The sequence below is a fragment of the Gorilla gorilla genome, chromosome 19, assembly GCF_029281585.2.
Source record: "Gorilla gorilla gorilla isolate KB3781 chromosome 19, NHGRI_mGorGor1-v2.1_pri, whole genome shotgun sequence".
Classification (NCBI taxonomy): domain Eukaryota; kingdom Metazoa; phylum Chordata; class Mammalia; order Primates; family Hominidae; genus Gorilla; species Gorilla gorilla.
The window spans coordinates 104117061-104132628 of NC_073243.2; the positions used below are offsets into that span (position 1 = coordinate 104117061).

The window sequence follows — 15568 nt, forward strand, 5'->3', positions numbered from 1 at the left end:
AAAAGTGAATTATCCAAACCCCTTTTCCTTCAGATAAGTGAACACTAGAGGTATACAGCTATGGATAGAAAATGGAATTCCAAACTGTCCCCAGGGAACCAGCCCCTCTTGCTTTCTTCCTCTATGACTGTCAGGTGTGGCGCCATCCTCATGCTCACAGGATGGCAGTTTTACCTCTAGGCATCACATTTGTATTCCAGACACATGAGAAGGAAAAGGGGCCAAAATAGTGGTCCAGCTCGATCTCTTTATTTTCTTATTTCTTTAACTAGGGGAAAGTGTAAATGCAGTTCCCTACTGCCACAATTATGCAGTTGAGTTTATCACATTTGGGAAAATGACAGGGGTCAGCACATGTGGAGTGCAATGGATAAGCTTTGCCCTGGGAAAATCACCTTTGTGATCATGATGTCTCCCCTGCTAAGTGAGTGTGTTTCTTTTGATCCAAAAACAGCAGTTTTCCTAGGAGCATCACCCAAGAAAATTAAGATTCTCATTGGCCAGAACTATGTCAAAAGGTCACCACTAGATGAAAGGAAGCCTACAAAATTGAGACTTTAACTGGACATGTAGCTAACCAACCAACACAGGAGTGTCCTTAGAAATGAACGGAAAGTAGTGATAAATATTGAATTGACCAATCACAGTGTCTTCTACAGTTTTTCTGTGATTAGAATATGTTTTCTACATGGAAAACTTCTACATTTTTCTATGGTTGTTATATATTCATTTGTTACTTAATAATTGGCAATAAGTGATATGGTTTGTCTGTGTCCCCACCCAAATTTCATCTTGAATTGTTGCTCCCATAATACTCATGTGTGGAAGGGAGGACCCGGTGGGAGGTAATTGAATCATGGGGGTGGGTTTTCCATGCTGTTCTTGTGATAGTGAATAAGCCTCACAAGATCAGATATTTTTATAAACGGCAGTTCCCCTGCACACACACTCTTACCTGCCACCATGTAAGACGTGCCTTTGCTCCTCCTTCACCTTCCACCACGATTGTGAGGCCTCCCCAGACATGTGGAACTGTGAGCCCATTAAATCTCTTTTTCTTCATAAATTATCCAGTCTTGGGTATCTCTTCATAGCAGTATGAAAATGGACTAATACGCTGGGTATGGGTTAAAGATACCCATAATATTGCAATTCATGATAGTTATGGTGTCAAGAGGAGGGAGCCATGATCCTCAGGGGAATCCTCAAACCCTGGCTGACCCATGTGTGGAAGAGCCACAAGGTCCTCATATGAGCCCCTGGGAGTAGGTCCCATCTTCCCCCTGGGCTACTGCTGTGCTCACTGGGTATCATGGTATGAGAGTGAATGGGAGGAGGGCAGATGTGAACTGGGAGAGAAAGGGCACAAGTGTTGCAACTGAGGGGAAATGAAGCACAGAAACCACATTGAAAGTCTCTCCTTTGGTTGCAGTGAGCTGAGATCATGCCGCTGCACTCCAGCCTGCTGACAGAGTGAGACCCTGTCTAAAAAAAAAAAAAAAAGAAAAAAGAAAAAAGAAAGTCCTTCCTTTGCACTGAGCTGGAGATAGGGCATCACTGTTCTCCTTGATGTGGTGTTTATCACAAAGAAGCACATCTTCCTGAAATCCTGTAATCAGAACAATGTCTAATTTCTCTATAGGACATTGATAATCCCAGAAAGACCATATGATGATTATTAAAAACACAAAGAATACCTCCACCATGTGCTGGATACTGAACTAGAGTACTGATCCTGCAGTAGGTGCTGTGTTGGGTTCGTTATCTACATTGTCTAACTTGACCCTTGTAAACCCTGTGACACAGGGATTATTGACCCTATTTTACATATTTACACCATGGACAAAGCAGGTCTCCAACTGACCAAGGGCCACTTGGTTGCAGCAAGAAGTGAGTTGTCCTAAGAATAATGCCCATCAGAAGTACGGGAGAGACAGAGATACCCACAGCGTTTGAGCCCCCTGGATCCAGCCATATCTGAAGCTAGAATTTTCTGTTCTATGATCCAGTGCATTCTCTTTTCCCATAAGCTAGTGTCAGCTTGGTTTGTCTGTCAAAGGATCCTTCTTTACATTCAATATGCATCTCCTTCTTCATGATTACTACATGGGCAACCAGCCATTCTGATTCAGAAAATGCCTTCCCAGAGACCTGCTCCTCAAAGTGTTCATGGGCCCAACAAACCATCCCCAGTGTGGGGAAAAATAGGTCAAATGCAGCTAGTATAAAAAACAAAATGTGCATAAACACACCCACACACATCTTCCAGCCATCAGAGAACTCTCCCAGCCAAGTCTGCATGCTAATTTTTGAAGTCATGACTTGAAAAAACAAATGACTACTCATTTTAGATATAAAATAAATCTACTCACCATCCCTGCATGGTATTCCATCAGCTTTATCTTCCTATCAAATCAAAACAAATCTAGATTTTACAAGAACGTTCCAAGTTATATTACATTGCTTTGTTTTGGGGAAATAAACATTTTCAGTCTCTGAGGATACACATAATCTTTCTTCCACATGGCATTCCTGATATAATCAGGTGAGACTGCACCTATATTCTATCCCAGGAACAACTGTAGAGATGAAAATCTCAGAGCAAGCACTTTTTCCTTGGGCAGAGCTGAGAATCCTGCCTTCACCTCACTGTGATGTCCTCTCCCTCTTTGCTATCCACTGTGAGCATGAACTCATCTTTCTCAGTATGTTCTTTCATGCAGTTGCTTGATGCAATCAACTTATTTTCTCTCTAAAACGTCCCTTTAGAAACTCTGATAACTCCTGGAATTCCCTAACCTGGCACAATTTTATGTTAGCAAGAAAATCACCTGCCTTGTAGGTATAGCACATATTCCATATTCCATACACATATAATAGCAGGTCTTAGGTCTCGGGAAGGTAATTTAGCAGCATAAGTTGAGGCTAAGTGGATTTATATGTATATAAATTGACGCTGAGTTCTTTTATCCCATGGCTACTTTTCCAATATTATTCTCCTGTCACAGAACCTTAAATCCAATGAAATGTGTCTCGTCTCCTCTCCTTTCCGCATCTATGTTTATGATCATATGAAAAGAAACACACAGCTTCGGTTTTCTTTAAGTGATGAAAGTATATCACTGTCTTTCATGATGACTAAAATATATCACTTATTTTCCTTCTAACCAGAATCTCCTGTGTTAGGACTTCGCATGTCAGGGTTAAAATTAACAGCAGATTTTCAGGCTACTTGTAATGAGTTCTGTGCCATACTACCCATTGTTAAGAGCAGCAGTTTAATTAAGTTACTGTAATAAATTATCACCATTCCATTGACACTATTGAAACCACATTCAGTGATTTTTTGTTTTTGTTTTCGGTTGCTTTCCTCTCAACTTGGGGTAGAAGAGTTTTGTGTAACAAATTATTATATCATGACCAAATTGTGTTTTTTTCCCATAAGGGGTTTTATGCATTATGGCTAGTCAGAGGTCAGAGATCTGTTCTTACAGATTTTGGTTGTTTTTAAGTTGAGAGGACAAAGGGGAAACATATATTCAGAGGGAAAAGTGTCAGACTATGGGGCATTGTCTGGATTTGTGAATTCGTGCTTTATCTAGATATGGCCACTGAGAAGTATCTGTGAGCCCCAAGTGAGCATTTATGGGTGGGGAAACCACAAATTCTTCTAAGAATTGTGACCATGAAGATGTAATTATTGGGGGTTCGGCAGTTATTGTAAAAGCAAATAGGATCCAAGAGATTGATAAGGCATAGAAAAATGTCTTCATATGAGAGAGAAAAAAAGACTAAAAGGAAAATCCTCAGAAATCTAGACATGAATAGCACAAATTCAATACCCATTAAAAATACTAGAATGAATCATCAAAGATTCCATTTATATACACTTCCACAACCACGGTGGACTAAGCCAAGAAATCCACCAGGCTTTGTGAAGAGTCTATTCAAGAGCCCAAACCAATTTCACCCAGTGTATTGTGACATGTTGGAAGGATCGGGGAAGGAAGAGAGAGGACCCAGCCTGTTGTGAAAGGCACTGTCCCTTCCTGTGGCTCTCTCGGACAAGTTAGAAAGTTTGCCCTTCGGGATCTTAGAAGACAAAAAACCAATACATTGGTTTGTAAAGTTAACTAACACTACAGATCAGTAAAATGGAATGTAAGCGAGGCATAACTCCCATCAATGATTTACTAAGAAAATCATTCGGCGAAATAAGATGAATTTGAGGCTATCAATGATTCCGTTAAAACTAAGAAAAACAGAAACATAAATTAAGTTGTATAAATTTAGCCTGAATCTCTGCAGACATATTACTTGATTATTCATTGATTTTATATTTAATCAAATTATTGCGTTGCTTATGTGATTCACAATCTTTATTGAATGATGCTGTGGAAATAAACAAAAGCCAACCAAATGAGAACAAGCCAAGGCTGTTATTCTTTACTTGCTAGAGCAAGAAAGTCAGCCACTGTTACTTGCATTTGGCAAACTCAAAGGCAGGCAGAGGAGTGGGAGAGCTTCACAGTGGGAAAAGGGAAGGCCTCGAGAATGTCCTGATTAGAGGCTGTTGGCCTGGGGAAGCTGCAGGTGGGATTACCTGGAATCCGGGCATTCAGTTGGTTAGGGGTGCATATTTGGCTCTCTCTGATTGATCCTAAATTGGAAGTGGGGACACAAATTTCAAAAGCTGTCAGTTATTAGTCAAGTTCTGGTCATTTGGGGTCAGTTGTTGCAGGGAATATTGTTTGTTTTGCTGGATTGTTTGCCCAGAGATCCTGGTCTGACATCCTACAAGTCTGGCTTGGCTAGATAACAGGTTAGTTTCCTGGGCTGGTTGATGCAGATCCTGGGTCACAGTTCTATTTTTATAGATGATCTGACCATTGTCCCTTGGTGTATTCAATCTTTTACTTCCCTATGACCAACACTGACATGTACCATGCATTATTTCATTTAATCTCATTTAATCCCAATATGAAGCTTTGAGAATTCCTGTTTTACAGAGGAAGAAATCAAGCTTGATCAGTTCACATACATGTCCAATCCACACCAAACGAGTGCTAGGGCTGGTCATCAGAGTCCAGTGATCTGATCCCCAAAGCCTAAGTTCTGGACAGGCACGTGTTCCTGTGTCCCAAATTCTCCCTGGCGAGGCTGCTGATAACTGTGGTATTTGGAAGTGAAGAGGCAACTTGACACCTGTTTGTCTCCACGGTTTATGTTTCCAATTCCATTGGAGATTTTAAGCATATTGTTTCAGAAAATTCTCACTCTAAGTGTGGCTTTCTCACCAGGAGTTTAAATTAACTTCTATAGTAGAGGGTAAAGCTAAAAGTCCACCAGGCCAGGCAAGTAACCTGGATATGTGAGTCTCCTTGAGTAGAAGGCCATCCATACATGGGAGGAGTTTGTATCTGCCTAAAGGAAGAATGTTCCCATCCCCACTCCTGGCTTTCTAATTAATTTTACCAACACTGCACTGAAAAAAAAACAAAAAACAAAAAAAAACTTCTGGGCAGGAGCTTGTGACTCCAGTTCAAATTTCTGCAGTAAAATCAAGCAAGAAATATGCTAAATTAAAAGTTGGATCAAAAGTGCAATTGGTTAAGAAGAATTTGAAGAATTCTTAATGTACCTTCTGGATACGTAAATTTTAAATTCATATCCTTTACAAATAAAATAATTTCACCCATATCTCAAAATAATAACAGCTATGTATGACAAACCCACAGCCAATATCATACTCAATGGGCAAAAACTGGAAGCATTCCCTTTGAAAACTGGCACAAGACAGGGATACCCTCTCTCACCACTCCTATTCAACATAGTGTTGGAAGTTCTGGCCAGGGCAATCAGGCAGGAGAAAGAAATAAAAGGTATTCATTTAGGAAAAGAGGAAGTCAAATTGTCCCTGTTTGCAGATGACATGATTGTATATTTAGAAAACCCCATCATCTCAGACCAAAATCTCCTTAAGCTGATAAGCAACTTCAGTAAAGTCTCAGGATACAAAATCAATGTGCAAAAATCACAAGTATTCCTATACGCCAACAACAGACAAACAAAGAGCCAAATCATGAGTGAACTCCCATTCACAATTGCTTCAAAGAGAATCAAATACCTAGGAATCCAACATACAAGGGATGTGAAGGACCTCTTCAAGGAGAACTACAAACCACTGCTCAACAAAATAAAAGAGGACACAACCAAACGGAAGAAAATTCCATGCTCGTGGATAGGAAGAATCAATATCGTGAAAATGGCCATACTGCCCAAGGTAATTTATAGATTTAATGCCATCCCCATCAAGCTACCAATGACTTTCTTCACAGAATTGGAAAAAACTACTTTAAAGTTCATATGGAACCAAAAAAGAGCCCGCATTGCCAAGTCAACACTAAGCCAAAGGAACAAAGCTGGAGGCATCATGCTACCTGACTTCAAACTATACTACAAGGCTACAGTAACCAAAACAGCATGGTACTGATACCAAAACGGAGATATAGACCAATGGAACAGAACAGAGCCCTCAGAAATAACACCACACATCTACAACCATCTGATCTTTGACAAACCTGACAAAAACAAGAAATAGGAAAAGGATTCCCTATTTAATAAATGGTGCTGGGAAAACTGGCTAGCCATATGTTGAAAGCTGAAACTAGATCCCTTCTTTACACATTATACAAAAATTAATTCAAGATGGATTAAAGACTTACATGTTAGACCTAAAACCATAAAAACCCTGAAAGAAAACCTAGGCAATACCATTCAGGACATAGGCATGGGCAAGGACTTCATGACTAAAACACCAAAAGCAATGGTAACAAAAGCCAAATAGACAAATGGGATCTAATTAAGCTAAAGAGCTTCTGCACAGCAAAAGAAACTACCATCAGAGTGAACAGGCAACCTATGGAATGTGAGAAAATTTTCACAATCTACCCATCTGACAAAGGGCTAATATACAGAATCTACAAGGAACTTAAACAAATTTACAAAAAAAAATCAAACAACCCCATCAAAAAGTGGGCAAAGAATTTGAACAGACACTTTTCAAAAGAAGACATTTATGCAGCCAACAGACACATGAAAAAATGCTCATCATCACTGGCCATCAGAGAAATGCAAATCAAAACCACAATGAGATACCATCTCACACCAGTTAGAATGGCAATCATTAAAAAGTCAGGAAACAACAGGTCCTGGAGAGGATGTAGAGAAATAGGAACACTTTTACACTGTTGGTGGGACTGTAAACTAGTTCAACCATTGTGGAAGACAATGTGGCAGTTCCTCAAGGATCTAGAACTAGAAATACCATTTGACCCAGCCATCCCATTACTGGGAATGTACCCAAAGGATTATAAATCTTGCTGCTGTAAAGACACATGCACATGTATGTTTATTGTGGAACTATTCACAATAGCAAAGACTTGGAAGCAACCCAAATGTCCATCAATGATAGACTGGATTAAGAAAATGTGGCACATATACACTATGGAATACTATGCAGCCATAAAAAAGGATGGGTTCATGTCCTTTTTAGGGACATGGATGAAGTTGGAAACCATCATTCTGAGCAAACTATTGCAAGGACAGAAAACCAAACACCGTGTGTTCTCACCCATAGGTGGGAATTGAACAATGAGAACACTTGGACACAGGGTGGGGAACATCACACACTGGGGCCTGTCATGGGGTGGGGGAAGGGAGGAAGGACAGCATTAGGAGATATGCCGAATGTAAATGACGAGTTAATGGGTGCAGCACACAAACATGGAACATGTATACATATGTAACAAACCTGCACGTTGTGCACATGTACCCTAGAACTTAACATATAATAAAAAAATTTTTTGAATGAAATATCATAATTGAAAAATCATTGAAAACGGTAGTACAATAAAAATTGAAGAGTATCAAAATTCTAATTAAATGCACTTCTGAAGTTTGTTACTACCATAGGATTCTACCTTTTCAAAGGTGAAAGTGCTCCATTGTATGCTACTGCGGTGGGTCTGTAGTTGTATTAGGCCATTATTGCGTTGCCATGAAGAAATACCTGAGATGAGGTGGCTTAGAAAGGGAAGAGGTTTAATTGGCCCACAGTTCAGCAGACAGTACAAGAAGCTGGGTGCAGACCTCTGCTTCCGGTGAGGGCTTCAGGAAGCTTACAATCATGGCCGAAGGCAAAGGGCGAGCAGGTATTTCACATGGTGAGAGCTGGAGCAAGAGAGAGTTGGGGGAGGTGCTGCACACTTTTAAACAACCAGATCTTGCATGAACTCACTCAGCACCAAGAGGATGGTGCTAAGCCACTCAGGAGAAATCCATTCCCATGATCCAATCACCTCCTACCAGATCCAACCTCCAACGCTGGGGAATATATTTGAATATAAGATTGGGAGGGGACAAATATCCAAACCATATCAGTTGTCACTACCAAATGAAAAATTAGGGATGCCAAAATGGAATTTTTAACTTATGCAAACTATTTAAACATTGGATTCCATTTTTCTATGTGTTTACATAACAAAATTAAAAAATAATTTTCCTTTACTTAAATTGTAAAATATTCTGGGCTCCATCAAAGATGTCTGAGTGTTATATTTAACAGTGTTGGGGAATATGAAGCTGCAATGTAAATGCAGATCCACAGCTGGGAAGTCCAATGGTCTCCAGGTTGCTCCCATGGCAGCTACCCCTGGGAATCACTAGGGATACTAGATTCAATTTGAATTCTGTTACCTATGCTTTAGATCATTTTTTAATGTTATGGTAAAGACATTAATGTATATCAATTGTCCCCAGTAAATGCTAGGAGAGACCTTTTTTTAAGTAGGATTGCGTTAGACTCAAGCTTTCATCCTCATTAGTCCAGGAAATAAATGAGAGCTGTGTTGCTGGGAGAAATTCTTGTTAGCTTTGCAGAGAAAAAAAATCACAGGAAGGTGGACAAGAGGTCAATACAGATTCCAGCTCCCCAGAAGGCCATAACATGGCAAAGGTAAGACATGAATGAAATGAAAATGTTAGCACCTACACGGAGTTAGGGTCCACCAACCATAACTCTTCTAGGAAGGAGATAAATATGCTGGATTTGAGAACCCCTGCCTGCTTCAGTGGAGGGTGGGAGAAAAGAAATAAAAATGTACATCAACCATAGGATGATCACGTGTCATATTTCCCCAAGATTTTCTCAGTTTATGTGAATTGTCCTGGCATAATTATCACTAGTGCCAAAAGTGTCCTGGTTTAGGCAATAAGCTATATATTTAACAACTAGGGGTTCATTCTGTTCTTAATGCCTGACCAGCTTGCATTCATCTGTGTTTCCTAGTGTCTCTCCACTTAAGTGTAATGGATGGAGGTGGGGAAATGCCATCCTAACATGAAGCAGAAATTTAAAAATACCTCCGAGAGAGGAAACAAAAAATGTAGACACTTGTTGCTTAACACAAATCTAGAAACCTGACTACTTCAATTCTGAGCTGAGATCACACCACTGCACTCCAGCCCGGGCAACAGTGTAAGTTTCCATCTCAAAAAAATAAAAATAAAGAAATTTAAAAAAAAGAAGAGGAAGTGAAAAGATGCAAAAATACTTAGCTAAAACCATGAGATTCTCTTGCCTAGAACTGCTGGATGAAGCCCTCTGCCTCCGAGTGTTCACATCACTTACTTCTAGTTTTCAAAGATCCACTATTGAAGAGTCCCATTTCAAGACCTCATCTGTTAATGCATTACCCTTTACTATCAGCAGTGGAGGAGAGTAGAACCATGCCTGGATGGAAAAGGAGAGAGAAGGGGTTCTGTTTCCCTGGTTAAGTAAGCTTGCTTTGAACCTGGCTGGGCCTGATGATATGTGGCATTTGGAGAGCTGCTGGAGAAGAACTCGTGAGTGATCGTGATTCTGCAGCTCATTTACTAAGCCTCACGGAAAAAGACTTTGAAGGCAGTTAAATTTAATCTCATCATCTAAAAATTAGTCCCAGCGAAGTTCAAGGTTGCATACAGTCATATTGCTAGTTACTTTTGGTTATGGGACTGGACCACTACAACAGTAATTTTTGCTCTTCAGCAATCTTCTATCTATTCTTTTATTTATTTTGGATACGTGTTTCAGTGCATGTCTACAATGTGCCAACAACTAATTTGGGATCTGAGTATTAACATAAACAAGAAAAATTAAATCTCTGCCCTCAATCTGCTCTTTACATTCTGTCTCCAAAGGTGCTCGTCTTGAATTAGAGTACTAAAAAGTGACTGTTAGACCCTTATCTCTTGAAGATTTTTAAGCATAATTTTAAAATTATTTTTATAAAGGCTATTTGTTAATTTTTCTAACATGATATTTTCTCCCCCTGATTAATCCATAAGATCGTAAATAAAGCTAGACGTTTCCATAGGAAAAATAGCTGCCGCTTAACCCTTTCCTATAACCTGCTGCCTGGCATCATTCCCTTTCCTGTATGATGCTTCGAGCAGTTGTTGGTCTATGTATTTTCTCTCTCATGAAGCAATTTTAATAAATATCACAAAGTATAGTGTTTGAAGTGGTCTTTATTTCAGAGTAAGACATACAACATCTCCAACGTACCTTCTTCCTGTTGCTTTGTGGGCAGCATAAGAAATTAAATTCTTGAACAAAACATAACTTCTTTTTGAAATTCCTTTAATGCTAATATTTATGGTGATTTATGAAAATTTACCTTTTAAATTTAAAAACATAAGATTCTAAACGCTTTCATGATTATTTTTCTTCTCTTTGTTGAAACTTGGTTATTTACGTAAAGGACATCTGTCATTTCTGCAGTCCACCATCCATCACCCCTTATTTTAGCAATGGCTTAAAGGACCTCTTCCTTCATTGTGTCTATGTGAACCAAACCATATCAATCATCTCACTTACTCTGTAATGAAACCCTTAAGCAGAGGGGCATGCAAGACCAGCACATCACAGAGAAATCCTTCAAAATGCTGAACCTGCCAATTTAGTTTCCTTGTTCATCTCATTATCTAAATCAGAGCCTTCTAAAAACTTCCTTTATCCTTGATTTAATCAAGTTAATTTATATTTTTTGAAACTGAAAAAGCTTAGTTATCCTAAAATTTCTATTTCTTCTCTTAAACATTATTACTTAAAGTCAATGCGAATATGACTTATAAATGTGTCAGCTGGAACTGAATGAAATGAAGGCATTTAAAATAGGTGAATTTACCTTTGTAACTCAGTAGGTATAAAGAGGAAAATTCTTTGCAATTCTGCTGTACAAAAATGATCACTTGTTTATGCGCAAAACACTGCACAAATGTTGAATATTTTATACAGTTCTTTACTGATTCCTCAGCTAAAACAAAACTTTTAGGGATGAATTAAGTAACAAAAGTGGTGAGATTCCTCAAAATATCTATGCAGTTGCCACTGTTATTACTGCTGCTAAAATGCTGTTAACTAAATTAGACCATTTATTCATCATCTGCCGCATACTCAGTATTACTCTAAGTTCTCTGAGGGTACAAAATTGAACACTTGGCCCACAGGCTCAAGGAATTTTCACCAAGTAAAGGGGAGAAATAGTATAAAACAGAGACATTAATTTTTGTTTTCATGTTGGAAAGAACATTTTGACAAGTAAAAATGTAAATTGGTTTTTATATGTAGGACACAATTAGGAGAGATGGAGGAGGCAATATTTGGAATGACTGAGTCTAAGAAAGAAGAAATTGAGGTTTAATGAGTCCAACTGCACATCATCATGATGTTGCATAATTTTTGACAAACTTATGCATACAGATTCACAATATCCCTGTGGCATATTTCATTAGCATCATAAAATTTAAATAACAAAATATTAGTTGTATTGTTTCAGATCACATAGCTACATAGAGAGAGAAATGAGACAATTTCTTAGACCCCAGTTAAAAATTATATTCTTAAATTATGCCATGCTTCTCAAGCTTGAATACTGTTTGAACATGTTTTGAAGAATAAAACAGTAATTCCCAAAATGAACCAAATATCCTTATTACTGTATTTATATAAATGATGGTAGCAATATGCTACAACAAAGCCATACACAGATTTGCATTATTGTGCTTCAATATCTATATGTGAGATAGCATTGTTTTATTCCTTCCAAACTATAAAACTGGATTGCCACCATTTAAGGCTTTACTTCTTTCACTGTGCACTTTAGCTGGAGAAGAATTTTACTAACATCATTTTGCTGACTCTTCCAGTCTTTTCATTCTGCATGTATTCATAAAATAAAAAGAGCAAGAACTCTCTTTCCCAATTAAATCAACCATAGAAAATACTCTTCAAGTTCTCTCCAAAAAGCCATTCCCTTCCCTGTCTGACAACTCACCACCCAGTCATCAGATCTGATAAGATTAGACTTCAGATCAGAAGGGCACCCAGAAGCCCCTGTGAAGTGCCCTCTTAGTGAAGGCACTCTGTACACGTAGAAAAGACAGAGATATGTATATATTATGCCAAGAACAGAACAGAGTAGAGCACAGCTCTACTCTGTGCTCAGAGTTTCAGCTAGAAATGGTGTGCTTCGTCTATCTCAGAGGCAAGCAGAGGCCCCTGCATGGCAGGAACTTGGCACCCTCAAGAGCTGGCTCTGATGTTAGACCTGAGAGACCCACTCTCCAGGGAGCAGAACAGGAATCTGGCTTACCCTTCACCCAAACTTTCATTTTTGCTAGAGAATAACACAAGTATATTCATTCGATTCCTACTTTTACTTAATCTTTTCCTTAAGCGATGTTCATGAATGTGCTTTCACTATGTAATTCTATGTCAATAAATTGTAGCTATTTCCCTATACTTGGAATTTTCAACATAATTTTTTTATCAATATTTGCTTTATTTATTAGAGTTGCTGATACAGGGAAAGTAATTTCTCATATGCATATTCGCATGTCCCCCCAATGCTATGCGTTAACGAGCCTCTACTTTTCTGTGTCAGCTGCAGGAGCACAGCTATTTTATTCTCACTTCAGTGAGGCTCCACTACCACCCACACAACGTCCTCCCTTTAGAAGCGAGTAACTATGCACATTCCTGACACAACCCTAAGTTATTTCAGTGTTGACCCAAAATTAGCAGTTCCATTAAAAATTAACTCTGACCTGCTGCTTCTAATTCAGTCTATTTGAAGGCAGTATTGTGTATACATTCTACAATCGTATAAAAACATATTTACATGGTTTTCCTCTTGCTGTCATAACAAACATCCACAAACTTAGTGGCTAAAAGTAGCACCAATTTATTATCTTACAGTTTCAAGAGTCAGAAGTCTAACATGGGTCCCGCTGGACTAAAGTCAAAATCTCAACAGGGCTTCCCTCCTTCTGGAGGCTCAGGAGAGGAGCTAGCCCTTGCCTTTTGCAGCTTCTAAAGGCCACCTGCATTCCTTGGCTTCTGGTCTCTTCCATCTTTGAAGACAACATTCCAACATCTTCAAATCTCTCATTCTGCCTTCTTCTTCCACCTCCCTCTTCCACATTTAATGTCCCCTGTAATTTCACTGGACCCCACCTCCAAGCAACACAGGACTATCTCCTTATTTTAAGAGCAGCTGATGACTGAACTTCATTCCCTCTGCAACCTTAATTCCCCTTTGCCACATAGTACAGCATAACCTCAGGATCTGAGGATTAAGACGTGGACATCTTTGGGGGGCCATTATTGTGTCCACCACAATCTTAGTTGCTGCCTTTGGCTCTTCTTATTTCTGTGTGCAAATTAATGTGATCCGAGTCACTGTTCAATTTCATCATTATGTTCTTTTGCATGCAACCAAGTTTACCAAATAAATGTTTCTTTTCAATAGTAACGACAAATTGCTATAACTGTTGTTATTTGTAAGCTGCTTCTCATGACACATCTTTCAATGTTTCCATTAGACTCAGATTTCTCACACACTCACCGACTTCATGTTTCATGTAGATTAGATTTTCCCATGTCAGCAGACAAGCACGCATTTCCATAGACAATAACATAAGACACAGAGAAGACTTCAGGGGTAAAGTTTAGTGCTGTGTTAAAATGATGGTTCTTATGGGTTCTTCTAAGTCCAATTTAACTTCACTGTATCATGATTTACTGGAAACAGTGATATGTAATAGAACAAGATCTGGCTGAACACCCTGAGTGTCTAATCAGGCTGATAAGGATGGATGCCCTTGGTGTTGAGGAAATCTGAACATTAATTCCCCAAAATGTGTGATAAAAAGCTTTCTTTAACACCTAATAGTGTCCTTCCTTTTGTGCATAGTTACATTGTTCTCTCCACTATAGGAAAAGCATGACTTTTTTCCTAAGCAATACCATAAGTGCTGCCTACTTCATTGTTGTGGAGTTCTACCTTCCTTGGCAGATGAGTTAACAGGTTTTCCAGCCCTCTGAATTTTCATATCTGCTTTCTATTACCCATTTTCTTTTCCTTTAATTTAACAAAAATCCAGAGATTTAAAATTCCATAATGAAATACCACTTTATCTACAGAAGTCACAACACTGTTCACCATGGTGCCATCACTGGCTGAATTTGATCCTCTGTGTCAGCAATATGCTGAGTTACAGTTGTCACAAAATGCCAATGCACATTTTATGCACATGTAAGTTATGTGGGGTTAGGAATTTTTATAACACCATTTCAATATATGGCATGATTGATTATTAAAAGTGGAAAAGATTAACATTCTCTTGGTATTTATTCATTCACTTATTTATTTATTATTTATTTTTAACATCAGTAATAAAAGCACAGACCTTTTTACATGGGATGGACATAAGAATAAATAAAACAAAGTCTCTCTGTAAATAAAGAAAAGTCTAAAAGGGGAAATATTAGACCTTAAATTTTGGGAAAAAGACATCCACAGGCTAAAGCTGCCTCTTTTCAGTTAGCTCTTTCATTTCATAAATTCTGCAGGACCACAAAATGTGGTCCTTCGATCAAACATGACGGGTATTCCCAGTGGAAATGGGGTAAAGATCATTGTGGTAGGGAGGCCAAAAAAAATTAATTTACATTTGAAGGTGACCAAGGTCAAAGGTATTGTTTTAAAATCCAACGTTAAATAACATCACTTTTGTAAACTTTCATAAAGTTTTTCAATCTCTTAAATCAAAGTATGATTAATTCCTTAATGTTTGATTTACTTCAATAGCTTCTAATGCATAGGCTGACACTGTACTCATTATATGAGGAATGTCTACATATTAAGTGAAGCAATGACTATCTGGTGAGTGCAAAAGTAGTTGCGGTTTTTGCATTGTTGGAATTCGCCGTTTGATACTGGAATACATTCTTAAATAAATGTGGTTATGTTACACATTATTTTAATGTGCATTTCTCACTTTATATTTTTCAATAATGGCTTATTACACTTGTTGTTTATTTTATGTTTATTTTAGACTATGGGAACGATGTTAGACAAAAAGCAAATTTGAGCGATTTTCTTATTCAAGTTCATAATGGGTCATAAAGCAGCAGAGACAACTCACAACGACAACACCACATTTGGCCCAGGAACTGCTA

The 15568-nt window shown here is 38.4% G+C and overlaps 1 non-coding gene across 1 annotated transcript; it reads right to left on the bottom strand.

The window, feature by feature from the left end:
* Positions 1-269: 269 nt before the first annotated feature.
* Positions 270-432, bottom strand: LOC115931368 (U1 spliceosomal RNA). Its single transcript, XR_004067871.1, has one exon. It is a non-coding gene; the product is annotated as a U1 spliceosomal RNA (small nuclear RNA).
* Positions 433-15568: the final 15136 nt, after the last annotated feature.